The sequence below is a fragment of the Mugil cephalus genome, chromosome 17 (genome assembly GCF_022458985.1).
Source record: "Mugil cephalus isolate CIBA_MC_2020 chromosome 17, CIBA_Mcephalus_1.1, whole genome shotgun sequence".
Lineage (NCBI taxonomy): Eukaryota > Metazoa > Chordata > Actinopteri > Mugiliformes > Mugilidae > Mugil > Mugil cephalus.
Window position 1 is genome coordinate 17,796,967 of NC_061786.1, and position 12,648 is coordinate 17,809,614.

Below are 12,648 nucleotides of genomic sequence, written 5' to 3' on the forward strand. Positions count from 1 at the left end.
TGTGTCCTAATCAGTACACCAGGAACTGAATAACCAGTGTGTCCTCCATCCTTCGCTCCAGTTGACTGAGTACGACGAGATAGGGACAGCCAGGGACGGAGGGCTGGAATTCCCTTTGATCAGAGTGTCCGTTATTCAATGGGATGTGGCGTTGCTGGGGGTGCGGAGCGGGAGGAGGCCGCTGGGGCCCCACGAGCGCAGGGAGAGAGTGCTCAATTGTCTTGTCCCTTTCTTTTTCGTGTTGCTCACCCCCACCAAGAAGCCGATATCGAGGTCGTGACCTTTTTTCGCCCCCCTCCTCCTCCTCCTCTCTTTCTCGTGCATCGTCAGAGCTCATAAACCACTCTAACTGCCTTACACAACTACGTCTTCACGCCAACGAGCTTCTCAAGGGATGTGGCGAATGAGGCGCTGGCTGGGGGGGTGGGGTGATAGTGGGTGGGTGGGGGGTTACCAGCTTTTTGTTTTAGGCAGAGGAGTAGATTAAAGACAAAAAACTGACAAGAGCTGGACAAATTGACAGCATCGATGTGACTTGAGTCTCACCGATGGCGGCATCTGTTGCCGGGAGTGCGGCGAAACGCTTTCGCGAAAAAACGAACCACAAGCGGTTTCCTGAGAACTGGAGGAGGGGGCGCAGCAGAAGGGGAGCTGTTTTCTGCGAGAGTCTGGAGTTATTTACCCCCATTGTTATATCTGTGTACAGCCAAGCCATCAAAGGGCAGAACATTTGGTCATCAGCAGCGCCGTTGTGTTTGACAGCTGTAGAACATATTTTCTGCACGAGGAACATCTGAGACGGCCTGGAAACCAAAAGCAACAACAACAACAACAACAACAAAAAAACACCAGATTTCCATGTGAACAGCACAATGCAGAGTGTTTCTAATTGGCGATTATTTTAAAAAAAGAAGCGAAATCCAATTATGGCAGTTTTTCAGACATGTGAGAGTCCTTGGCTCGCAGTAGTGACATTGATTAGTCAGACGGATTAAGACGGTTCGCGGTGGAGGACAAAAATAACGTCCAATTGTGCAACGTAACGCCGGCGAAGTGTGCAGCTATGTGTAGCTCCGGTCCAAGGCGAAAAGAATTCTGCAATTAGATTCGTAATTGATTTATCACGAATCATCCAGGAACGGTCTGGGGAATATGATAATCCAATCCATCTGAAAACGTTTTAACAGTTTCAAAAATTTGATTTGGGAAAGGGGAGAAATGGAGGACGTGAGCTGGTGTTTAAGTAAAGTCCGCACAGAGGAGGTCAGAGGGGTGAGACGGGTGAATAAGACATTGGACATTTGACTTCGACCACATGTTTATTATTGTCATCTTATAAAAATAAACTTGATTTAATATACATATAAAGCACAAACTTTCACAGTAGATCATTTGAAACGTCTATTTTCAGAACTTCATTCTGTTATATAACACTTTGTATTTTATTTATTATGGTTTGCTTTAAATATCACTAGCACATACTTGGATATAGGTGTGAATAAAGTATCTATCTATCTATCTATCTATCTATCTATCTATCTATCTATCTATCTATCTATCTATCTATCTATCTATCTATCTATCTATCTATCTATCTATCTATCTATCTATCTATCTAAAGTCCAGTTCTCCACCACCAGAAACTCCTGGAGTCAGAGTTCGAGTAGACAGCTTATCTCTAAACACTAATCTAATTATAAATTTAATATATTTTTAATGTGTCATTGTCCCATTGACGCGATGAATGTTGTGACACCGTGGCTGCAGCTTTGGCGGCCTCTTGTGGTGAAGTTAGAAAAGCAACGCGTTAAAGACGGTACAGTTAACTGTCCAGCAGAGGGCAGCGTTTCGCAAAAGATCTTGTACAATTTGCACTTCTCCCTCTTAAATGAGACAGCTCTTCATAATCTCACTTTCTCAGTTCTTTTATATCTTTTTATGATTGTGACTCTCTCTTTACGTCCTATTAACCCTCCGTTGTTCTTTCCCTGTCAGCTTTGCTAAAGTTGCACACAGACAGGCGACACCACACAGTCAGGGCAAACCATACTGCAGTCTGGTTCTTGAGTTGTTTTTTTTCCTCTCTTTCTCTCTCTATACTGCTCTAGTCTGCTGCTCCGCTCGAGTCTGTTAAAACCATCACTCTGCCCCCCCTCCCCTCTATCCTACACCCTCTGTTTATTCTCTCTCCATGAAAACTGCTCTTCGTCCCCCTTCTCTGTCGCCGTCTTCTCCCAATATTTTCTCTCATTTTTCTTCCTTTTTTTTTTCCTCCGCGCCTTTGCTGCTCTCCTCCCTACCTCCATTCTTCGAAATCCATCTTTTCCTCCTTCCCTCTGCGCTCTCGGAGTCATTGACAACTCGGGTATGACATCAGCCCCCCGCTCGCTGAGATGAAAGAGGCCGACATCTGATCTGCTCAGGAAAAAAAGAAAGAAAGCCTGGAGGGGGTGGGAAAAGAAAACGTGCGCTTGTGTTGCTTTGGATCTTTTCACAAGGCCCAACTCATATATTTCAACCTTCCATTTTTTTCCCCCATAGCAGAAGATGCAACAACACGAGGATGCAGACCTCATGGTTTTTGCATCAACTAAGGCCTTAACAAATCACAGCTTCATTATTTTTATCGATTTGTACAGTTAGTTTTTTTTTTATTTGTGAGTCACAGTTACTTTACATCTTGCACATTTACAAAGCTGTTAAACGGTGTGTGGTCTCTATTAATGTCCAGTCTTGTTTCTATCATGAAAGAAATTCCAGGCAACTCCTGATTCATAGTCTGTAAAAGAAGATATTTTAAAATCAGTCGTCCCTGAGCACAGTTCAAGTCGTACTAACTGAGTAATGCCTACGCTCTCTAATTCTTACTGAAATACCTAATGTAATTTAAACGATTTGATGGATTGCTGTGACGTATGGTGCAGACATTCACGTTCTCTTCAGTAGTAAAAAAAAGTATTGATTTTTATTTGGCAAAATATAAAAAAACGTTTGCCCATTACCATCACTTTCAGCGGTATTTTGCACAGTTAGCATAAGTTAGCATGCTGCTCGGATAAACAGATAAACTATAGATAGGAATCAGAAAAGCTCTCTACTCAAACCCTTCAGAGAAGTCGCTTTGTAAACTCAAGATTAGAGTCCAAGTATAAACTGAGAAATGACACAGACCCTCATTCAAACCTGTAGACGCTTGTTTTCTATTTAAAATTTGCTTATTTTATTTATTTTTTTCTCAATTAGGACATTCCTGTAAAGAGAAATCTCTGCCACCAGTAGCCGCACATATGATAATATTTGTTTTGGTACATAAGATGCAATGAATACACACGATACACATGCTGTGAAATCATGTAGTAGATGTGGTATTATTATTATTATTACCTTGAATGTATTTATTTTCTTTATTCTGTTGTCATGTGAAGCCATACAGTATGTGTGTGGTGGTTTGACAAGCTTGTCACACTCCTCTCCGTCCAGGCCCATATGGACCTCTGGTGGATCCCTCCAACAACAAAGCTGGATTGGTTTGTGTTCACACTGATAACAAACACCTCTCACCTCTGCAGTTAACAGCCTGCAACATCTGGGAATGTCTAGGAAAGATAATAGTCTCTGAGTGTTATTACTAACTGCTAAATGAGAAATGCTCATATTTACTCATCAAATCAAAATGTTGTCACTGTTAACATGTGTGTGATATGTTTGGGGGCCCCTTGAAGAAACGGTGCTAATCCCTTTGTGGTGCATTCACACCCTAACCTGTATTCTTCAGGGAGGAAAAGACATCAAGCTTTCAACAGGTGGGATATACAGACAGGGGTGAGGCTCCGGGTTCAGGTCTGTGTGTGGGCCTCGCACCTTGTCTCTGAGGGCTTTTCTCACTCTGCACTGCTTGTCAGAACCAACGCGTTCACTCGGACGACCGGCCGAAGGAAGTAAAGTCGGGAAATAACAAATCTCATTTACTGATTCCTTCTCCTTTTTCTGTTTTGTGTTGCGTTTCCAGAGAGGTAATTATGTTGTGCTTCGCAAACTAAATTTTACAGTTAGATTCTTGTTTCTTCATTCTCAATGATAAGAAAACAAAGTGGTTTTAATGATTAATTAATAGTTATCCATCAGAAAGAAAATAACCACAGTGCAACTTTTCCCTCCAAATAAATGTTTGCAAGAGGCAGGTCAAGACCAATGGAGTGTTAAAGCGAAATGTAAATAAAGTTAATAAGTAAAATGTTGCAGTCCAGAAGCCATTTTTCTGCATAACGTACAATTTTACTCCAATGCTTAAAGGTGCAGCTCAGAACATTTGTCTCCCCCTTGTGGCAGTGAGAGTAATTACATAAATACTGTTGATGTGTCCATGATCTATGCCTACAGCATGTGGGCTCATGTGTTGCAAAAATAATACATTGTTTACAACTTTTTTTCTTTTTTTAGCAACTTGTCCAAATGTGACATCTGTGTCTGGAGGACATGCTAATGCTGCATCTTTTTTTGTCACCATTTCTTTCTTGGTGTGCAAGTTTTACATACTGTATCTGTTGATGTAAAACCCAATCCTTCCTGTGCCTGTGCCGCATGAACGTCACCAAATATACCATGTTAAACTAGTACACTGTGAAGTACAGAGACATTTAGCTGGCACTGGTTAGCTTAATTAGCACTGTGTGAGCCTGTTTACCAAGAGACTGAGCGTAAAAGTCCCACATTCTAGTTTTAAAGTACAGCTTGGCAAAGATAGTTTTCCTCAAGTATAATTTTAGTTGTTATAATTTATCACTGAATAATTTGACATTGCTTTATTAGCCAGTCAAGTAAAAGATCTGATCTACCATCTCTGTTCTCATATAAAGTTTGAAGAGCGCACACAAAAAGACACTAAACTTTGATTTGTGTCTGTGAAGTGATGACATCCAAGCCTCACATCCTCTCTGCCCGTGTCAAACAAAGCTCTTATCAGAGCTGGATCTTATCGTCTCTGAATGCAAAACACCCTGTAACCACTGACACTGGGCCTGACGCAGGGCAGGACCGCGTCCAAGCTCTTCCCCAGAGGAGCTAAAGCCTCCAGGCCGGAGAGTCACAGTTTACAATGCTGGGTTTTCTCCATTTTATGCTCTCATAGTCTCCATTGTACCCAAGCTTTCACTGCTCCCCGTCCGCAGGGTTTCAAAAGATCATGTGACATTGCCTCATCCTCTGTTTGCAAGACGCCCTGCTTTTTTATTCTATCCCCGCCCTGTTTTACTGTGTTTTTTTTCCCAATTCTCTAAACACATATGCACGCTATCTGGCAGTGCACTCTAATTCTATCTCTCACTCCATCGTTCCTCGTCTCCTTTGGTTCTTTCTCGCTTGGTTCACCGTTTCCCAGTGTACACAGAGAGAGCATTGTGCCCCGGCAGATCTTGTCTGTCCTTGGTGTTGAGTGTTTTGTCTGTGGGAATCACCATGATGGACTGAGATCCTCCCCAGACGCCTGTGATGTGTGCAAGCTGACGATTTTACTCGCTTTCCCTTTTATTTCGTGTGCTGAACACAGCCGGTGTCTGGTTTTGTGTGCAGGCCCACGCTTCTTCTCCATCACGTGGAGAATGACAGTGAATGTCATTACAAAGAATGAGTGGATGTTTCTTTTCTTGAAAAGACCAAGTGGTCCTCGGTTAAGGTGGGATTTTGTGAGGGTGAAATACCTTCGCTTGCAAAGAGTTAGATGAAGAGATACATTCTTGCGTCTGCACTGTCTGTATAAGAAACTACAGCCAGCAGGTCCTTAGTTTAGCTTAGCATAATGGTTGTAACCGGAGGACTGAAGTGTTAATTATTGTGAATTTCGTTCGCTGTTTTCCGTCTTTATGCTAAAATAACTGCCCCCTGGCAGCAGCAATTTTCTTATTCAGCGCTCTCCCAGAAGGAATATTATTGCATTTTCCAAAATATCAAACATGGAACAGCTGCGTAACGTCTTTCCAGGATAGCTTGAAGGTAAATGAGACCACCCCATAGCTGCGAGGTTAAAAGTTTGAGTGCCTCCTTCATCCAAGTGTGTTTCAGGAAAGACTCTTTAACTCTTCTTCTCTACTATACTTCTACTGTATGTGCCATATGTCCTCTTAAAGTGACAGCGGAAGCCAAAAACGTGTAATCCAATAATGGGATAGAGTGCTAAACGTATCAAATATGACACTAGGGGCTTGTCAGAGTGAACTCTTTGTTGACTGTAGCCGTGAATTTGCAGCCGCAGGATTTGAACGTGGCTAGTTTCACAGCTTTATTCAGGGGTGGAAAACTATATTCAACAATTGAGGTCTGCTGGTTTGCGGACCGGCTGCCGTCTGCACGCTCCGACCAATTGTAAACACTCGGGCTGGATCACCTATCGCTGCGTAGCATGACCGCGGGATTCTGAGTTGTAATTTAGGTCTTTACACGGCTTCATTCTGCATACAGACTCCCGTGGCACCACACGTCGACTTATTGTGCCGAAAACACACACTTACACATGTCCTTCAGGGATCCGCGCTCACCCAAGCGGGTCACAAACACGAGAGCAGTCCCACGTGCAGCTTCATGAAATGAGTGTTATTGTGAAGCGGCTAAACAATCATCATTCCTCCGGACCCGTGATTTAAGGATCACCGTCTGACCACACTCACACTGTCTGCCTCCAAAGCCACTGTCACCAGGCACGCTGCGCTACATCTCACTCAGCAGACATATTTTCCAGTAGCTGCTAAGTGCCGGCGATGTTGACAGAAGGCGCAAAACCTCTGCTTTAATGTCTATTGCACATGCACCCAGCGTGGAGTCACGGCGACACACTGAAGGTGGACTTGAATTGACAGGAAACCAGAAACAGGACACCGAGTGAATGATGGCGCAGCTCCGTTAATGGCTGCACGTGTGAAAGCAATTTTAGTCTCTAATAAACAAGAAGTTTGCCCTGTCAACTTATAAGGAGATGTCAGTGATGTGTTGAGCTCAGTTTGTTTCCGTTTCTCTTTTAATTTGTGCTAACCGTCAAGACAGATAAATCGTGATGCGCCTAAAGGATAGGATTTAAATGTCCACCGCTGTAGCTGATAAATCATCAGGTTCGTGTGGAGTGATTTTTCCAATGTTTGGATTAGTTTCGTGACTAGACTGCCACACTTTTAATTTCATTTCATTGTGCCCTCTTCTTCTTCTTCTTCTTCTTCTTCTTCTTCTTCTTCTTCTGCAGTGGTTTAATGGATGATAAGCGCCTGACAGAGATTCTGTTGCCAGTAGTGAATTGACACGTGCATCTTTACCGGATTTCCTCAAAACTGGTTTAAGCTTTTCATCAACTTGAATGAAAACTGAGCTGGGTTTTCTTCACAGTGAAGTGCAGTAAGAGAAGGGGCCCATGTTTTTATTTTCTTGAAAAAAAAAGTGCATATATGGCTTTGAATACACACACAGAAATACACACATCTCATAATAGCCTGCTAAGCTCAACAACACAAGCATGAAAACGAATGAAATGACAAACATTTTGTAAGTAGGCCCTATGATGGGGAAATGGCTGATTTTAGCACTAAAAATTACATTTTTCTCATAAATGAAACACTAATATTGCAGAATGAATGATTTTATTGAGCCGTGGCTGAGAGATCAAAAAAATGTAGTTATATTGGAAGTCAATGGAACGTTTTTGTCCACTAATGTAACAAGAGGGTAGTAAATTTTAAAATCTCATCTTTTAAATCTGATGTGACGCATAAACTAATAATCCAATCGAGTCAATATTTTTAGATAATATTGGTCATACCCTAGACTGATCTGAAGAAAAATGCCCCACCCAACATTAGTTTTATGGATACAAGCTAATTTTTCATGTTTTTTTTCTGTAAAAACAGCAGTGACTTCAAGTAATGAAACTGGCATTTAAAGGGTTAAAATTCCTCAAAATGATTGAAATTTCGGTAATTTTGTAAAGTGCTTAAGTGGTTTAAGAGATTTAAAAATCAGAAAAAATATTAATCTGTTAAGTTTTAGCAGTTTTTGGACATGGAAGTCTTTGTCCGCTAAGGACGCCTGAGGGTTAAGTGCTCGCTGATAACACGCGGCGTCTCCGTCCTGCGCTCTATATCCAAACAGTAGCAGTGGAATATTTCGCAAACAGTACCTATTTCAGAACGATGAACAGCAATGTTTATGTGCCACACCAACCGAGCGGCCGATTTGTCAGCGTGGCGGGGACGCGTTGTGTGTTTATGCTGCTGAAAGACTGTGGTCACAAGATGCAAGGCGGACCACCTCTGAAGGTAGTCCACGTGAACTGATCTCACATGCGTCCTCAGTGCATCTTGGATGCGTTCCCATCTGTATCTTAAGCTAGCCTTTCTATCTGACCAGTAATGTTAAAAGTATGTTGTGTAGGATTTAGTGTCGTCTATTACTGAGGTTGTAGGTTGCAGAGAAACATGAAGGAGTCCACGGAGGACGGCCTGCTCCCTGTGAAGATACAATAACAGAAATGAAACTCTGAATCCACTGTTATATCTTCCCAAATCCACATATTGCAGTCTGCTTGTTCTCTATTGAACCAATCGCACCCAAAGTGGATGTTATCCGGAACAATCCTGAGTGTGACTTTTAGAGTTTAGTGCTGTTGTGTAAAAAAAGCAAAACAAACCTGAAGGAACCGTTTCCTTTCACAGCTGCGGCCAAAGCAGAGAGATGACCCCTACCTGCAACTTTAGCCTTTGTCAACTGGAAGCCACACTGCCACTCATCAAGTGGACCACACACGGAGCGAGAGGAAGCGCTCTAAACCCAAAGAGGAAGCAAGAAGGGACGGACGAAAGAGGCAAAAGGGGAGAGGAGTTAACGGCCTTGTTATCACAGAGGGGGGAAAAATGAAATGGTGAGTAGTTTTTTCCAACATAAAAACTCATAATGTATGCCCCCCCTCCCCCCAACCGAGTGTCAAACGTGCAGTCCTTAGCATCTCACATCAACAGCGCTGTCCTCTCTCTGTTAAAGTGAGTTGGGTTTATTTTCTTTTTATATGGAGTTTCCATCATGCTCCACTCCCTCTGTGGTTCCAGCACGGCTGGCCAAATTGCAATAAAATGCTCAAAGGACATCAGAGAGGGAAAAGGAGACCTATTTGTTAGCCTAACAAAATCTCCAGTTGTTAAAAAGCCAGCTTAAGTGCTGCAGTGGAGGCCAAGACAAGTGGCCCAACAACAGTCGCAGAGAAGTTTCGGTCTCTGCGGACTGTCAGCGTCTGTGCTGAAGGTGGCTCAAGTGGTCAGTCACCTGAAGACAGTGGCTTCATTTGTCCTCATCATTTCATGTGAAAGGTAAAATAAAAGCACTTAAAATAATCAAAAAAAACTCAACAAAAAAAAAAACAACAAAACACCAGTCAAACCAAAGATGCTTTGGTAAAAAAAAAAAAAAAAAAAATCAAGCAAAGTCATCATAAAAACATCTGCTCTCCGCTTGTGTTTGCTAAAATTATGGCTTTAAAATAAAAGAGCGGAATGACCGAGTCTGCAGCGAGTCTGCTCCGTTTTGCATGTGACGCGGATGAAAACTTAAAGCAGATTTTTCTTTGTTTTATTGTGGTTTACTGAACCTTGAGAAATCACCCGTCCTGACAAATTCGTGTCAGTGCTCCCTCTGTCTTTCTCTGTCTCGGCCCCGTAAACAAACGCTCATCTGAAAATAGACGTAACTGAGCCTGATTTTAGAGATACGGACTCCGTAATTTGATTTCGTATTTTAGTCCGGAGCAAAGCCCAGAGCAGAGATACCAATAGTGTGCAGTATTTTTTATTATATTTCATGGTGTTTGTGCACATAAGGTTGAATCAAAACTCCCCTAATGAAGGAATCTGTCAGACTTTGCATCACACACACCAAGAAATAAGATAAACCGGACTTTGGCCGCACAGAAACTACTTAGTTTCAGTATTTTGAGTATTTTCAATGTATCACATTTTCTATCTGCTGTTGCTAGTGTGCCCTATTTTTGCAGCCAGTGTCTTCCAGCACTTCCTCTCCGCTCTGACCCCTGGTATACGATGGGTCACTTGGATCCCCCAGCTCTGCTCAGCGACCCTGTCACAGTCTGGGTCATCACGTAGCCCAAGAGGTCAAATAGCTGTAAGAACACACATTAATCTGTGAACACACGATGAGACTGGCCCTCAGCTCTCCCTCTCTCCACTGTCCTGCCTCCCCTCGCTTGCTGCGCTGGCAGCTGTGCCCGAGAATAGGCATGTAAACCATGCAGGCCTGACACCAGTTGTTTTGACTGAGAGCACTGAGGCACTGACTTATTGTGCAACACAAGGCAGAGCCTTCAGCCCGGCCAGCCAGAACACAGAAACCCCTGCTCTAGACTCTAAACCCTCCCGGTTCAGTAAAGCGATCGTTTCCAGGATGCAGAATGGGAACGTTTTCCCCAGAAATGTGCGGTTAATCATGTCAGAAGGTGTTGATTCGCACGGCGGAGTGCATTTCTCGTTACTGTAGAGCTCTTGAGAAATCCACACCCGTTACAGTCGCTGAAGAAACTTAAAACAGACGTCTAGAATCATATCAGTGTAATATGGACAAACAACTCTCTGGTAACAGCTGCTTTAAGGTCAGCAGTGGATTGAGTAAAATATTGGTACTGATATATAAAGACACGCATCTTTGTCTCATCTGAAGATTCATATACACACACGTTTTTACCATAGATCAGCTGATCAGCGTGATTCAGGAGAGGCTCTGTGCAGTAGCTTCTAGCATCCCAGCTAATAGTAGCTCTTCGTGTTTTCCCACGTGAAGGATGAGTACAGACACAGAACATACACTGATCAGCCACAGCATTAATCCCTTCAGACCCTGTGTCCATTACAACGGACGTGACATGTTTGTGCCTCTAAACCAACAAAAATGGCGTGTTTGAGTCTTGGCGTCCATTGTAATGGACATAAAAAAATGACTAATAAAAACATGAGTTGACAAAAAAAAAAGAAATTTTCCTTTATTTCTATGTTAGAGAGGAATTAAATTCATTTGGACATTTTTTTTGTTTGCCTAGCAGAAAAAAAGCAGGTCTGAAGGGGTTAAAACCACGACAGGGGACGTGAATGACATTGACCATCTTCTGCTGGAGAACTTTTGCTTCGTGTGGATGTTACTGAGACATGCACCACCCACCTTGACCAGACCAGGCACCCCCCACCCCATATCAATGACACTCCTCGATGACAGCAGCCACCCCCAGCAGGATGCAGCCTGACACAGACACACAAACACGGTTTGGGAACAACTCAAAGAAACATGAAAAACAGCACAAGATGTTGACCTGGCCTCCAAATTCACTAGATCCCAAACTGATCAAGTATCTGTGGGATGATCCACAGAGGACCCTCCTCTCGACCCTTAGGAAACTAAAGGCCCCTGCTAACAACCCTCAGAAAGCCCATGTCCATTCTCTGATGAGTCACAGCTGTTTTGAGGACACAATATTAGGCAGGTGGTCATAATCTTATGCCTGATCGGTGCATGTGTTGACTGCAGATTGTTGCCTTTGTGGTGAGCGAGTTTCTGGCCCGTTGCTGGCAGTTCTTTGCATTGGTTTGGCGCGTTTGTAGGTTAAGTAGAGTGTTAAAAACAGAATTCGAGGGGGGAGAGGGATAAACCGATTCTTTGTGCAGCAGGTTGAATCCTGCAAAAATCCTTTTGCACGAACACGTGATCTTATTTCTGCCACGCAGCGTCTCGCATCCCCGTTCAGCTTTTGTGCGCCGGCCAGCAGCTGAGACGTTCTTGTGGTTATTTGTGTACGTTCTCTGTCTTTGCCTGATATCATGTCTTCATAAATGCCCTCTGTATTCGCACACTGACATGACTTCAGGCAGGCGGGAGCCTCTGGGTGTGTCACACCACTGCATTCTTGTAACATTAACACGCAAACTTAAAAAAAAAAAAAAACTATATATGCAATTTCAAGTTCCATTTCATTATAATTAGATTTTGTTTTGTCATCACGCTGAGAGATTTCAAAACCCTTGATCTGCTGGGGCATGTGTTGGTGTCAGGAGACGCTTGAATCTAAAAGCTTGCATTATTTTTATTTGGGTGCGCCAATTAAAATGCTCCGACAGACATGTTAAAACATTCCAGATGGAGATGTGCAAAGACTGTGAGAGGAAACCGATCTTCCCACCAGGGCTGCGTGTCTGCCTTTCTGATGAGACCCCATTTGTTTCCAAACGTCACTGCCGATTATAGCAGCTCGACTCCGAACTATTTCTGACATCGGAGGGAATCCTTGAGAGGTTTAGAGGGCGGATGCCAGGATGCGAGACCTGAACACCTCTCCCAAGACATCCCCTCACAATTCTTTTACTGCCCCGATAATGATTCATTACAGTCGCAAAGCTCCATGCGATAGTTTAACCACTTTTGATTCCAGTAAAGTCCAGCCTACACGCCTTGCCAATAAACAAACATACTGTAATTAAGCTACTTAAAACGTACAAGTTGGGCCTTTCAGGGCTCACGCATGGTGGTCTTAGTCTAGATTTTTAATCAAAGGTATACAGACTGCTCCAAATTACCCCCACTCAACAAAAATGGCTTGTGCTCGTTTGTTACTTCACTTGGATGTTT